At 37.6% G+C, this 1,769-nt stretch overlaps 1 long non-coding RNA gene across 1 annotated transcript in view; it reads right to left on the minus strand.

Annotated features, from left to right (window-relative positions):
- Positions 1-1,025: 1,025 nt before the first annotated feature.
- LOC106525624 (uncharacterized) overlaps positions 1,026-1,769 on the minus strand; it is a 35,533-nt gene continuing 34,789 nt past the window's right edge. The window contains exon 5 of the long non-coding RNA XR_001311141.1: positions 1,026-1,190. This is a non-coding gene — a long non-coding RNA (uncharacterized LOC106525624). The remainder of the gene's footprint in view (positions 1,191-1,769) is intronic.

Below are 1,769 nucleotides of genomic sequence, written 5' to 3' on the forward strand. Positions count from 1 at the left end.
GCTATAGGAAGCAAAACACTAGCTAAAATAAGCAAAACACTAGCTAAAATAAGCAAAACACTAGCTAAAATAAGCAAAACACTAGCTAAAATAAGCAAAACACTAGCTAAAAGGAGCAAAACACTAGCTATAGGAAGCAAAGAATTAGCTAAAATGAGCAAAACACTAGTTATAAGAAGCAAAACATTAGCTAAAAGAAGCAAAGTATTAGCTAAAACAAGGAATACACTAGCCAAAACAAACATACAACACTAGCTAACAAGCAAAACACTAGTTATAAGAAGCAAAAGTCTAGTTAAAAAGAGAAGAACACTAGCTATAGGAAGCAAAACATTAGCTAAAAAGAATAAAATCAAAAGGTTAACTAAAAGCTCAAAGAAGCAGAGGTAGCTAAAAGTACTGAACGCTTAGCTGAAACTAGCAAGACAATAGATAAAAAAGTACCAAAAAGAAAGCTAAAAATGTGAGCCAAAAGGCTCCAAAGGCCAGCTAAAAGCTAAAATAGAAAACAATTGACAGTATTTAAGAGCAATAATTTCAAAGCTACAAGTAACAAAAGGGTAACTAAAATGCCTAGAACAGTAGCTAAAAGTAGCAAAAGGAGAGTAAAACAGCCAGAAGCTGATTTTAGATCAAATAATGGTTTTCAGATATGAATATATTTCAATGAGGAAATTAGTTGAAATAGTTTAATATTTTGAAAAATCCAAAAGTTACAAAAAAACAAAATTCCCATCCCCTGAATCAGCCGAATATTTTTGATATAAAACAGCTAAAACAGCGCAAAGTCCATAGAAGTGGCTGTACTGAAAATAGGCATGAACAGATAAACTGCTGACTCAGCACTCAGAGTTTTTTTCTGCCTCTTGTAGCTTTCAGTTTAGGATAAAACAGCTAAAGAGGAGCCGAACACAGCGAGCCGTAAGTGGTTTTATGGCGGTGGTGTCGACTTCCAGGCCTGCGGGGCCGGTCCCCCCCCCCCCCAACACAACCCCTGCTCCTCATCGCTGCTCAGGGTCAAATAAATCAGCTGCCACTGCAGGTGCTGACCTGCTGTTTATTAGCAAACGTCTGAGAGATGGGCTTTGAGAAAAGGGGCGGAGCCAGAGAGAGGTGGTCGGGGGGTTACAGCGCTCGTCTTGGCTCATCAGGATGATTTAACGGCTCCTCCGGGAGGCCGATGAGCTGCCCTGAAGAAACAAATACCAATAATTTTTTACAAGCCTGCAGAGCGAGGAAGGAAATGAGCTTTTGATCTTTTTATACCTCATTAGAACGTATCAATTTAGGACAAGGGAAACATTAAAACACAGCTTAAAAAAACAGCTTAAAAATAAAATACAGCTAAAAAATACAGCTTAACGTTTTTACTATGTCGATTCTGTCGCTTCGCAAAACTTRACAAAACTATATTAAAACAATAAAAATGTAATGTACGACGTGTGAGAGGCACGAAGAGAGTCGAGATTAAAGGAAGCGCTCACATGGTAACACTTCTTTAAAGGCAGGCAGATAAACGGACTGAAAAGTGAGCCTCAAACAAACGGTCGCTGTGCAAAAACCATGAGTCGGATCTGAAAAATTCTCGACCCTTTAGAAGCAGGAAGCTCTGACGGTCGTCCGTGTCTGTTTTTTTGTGTTTTGACAGTGTTTTTTAATATCATTTATTTCATTTAATTAAAACAAATTTAAACACAACACAAACACAATATTAAATGAAAAGGAGCAGAAAGAAGAAAAATATCTTGTAACGGCCCCTTTTCAAACAA

This window comes from Austrofundulus limnaeus, unplaced genomic scaffold (assembly GCF_001266775.1).
Source record: "Austrofundulus limnaeus strain Quisiro unplaced genomic scaffold, Austrofundulus_limnaeus-1.0 Scaffold235, whole genome shotgun sequence".
Lineage (NCBI taxonomy): Eukaryota > Metazoa > Chordata > Actinopteri > Cyprinodontiformes > Rivulidae > Austrofundulus > Austrofundulus limnaeus.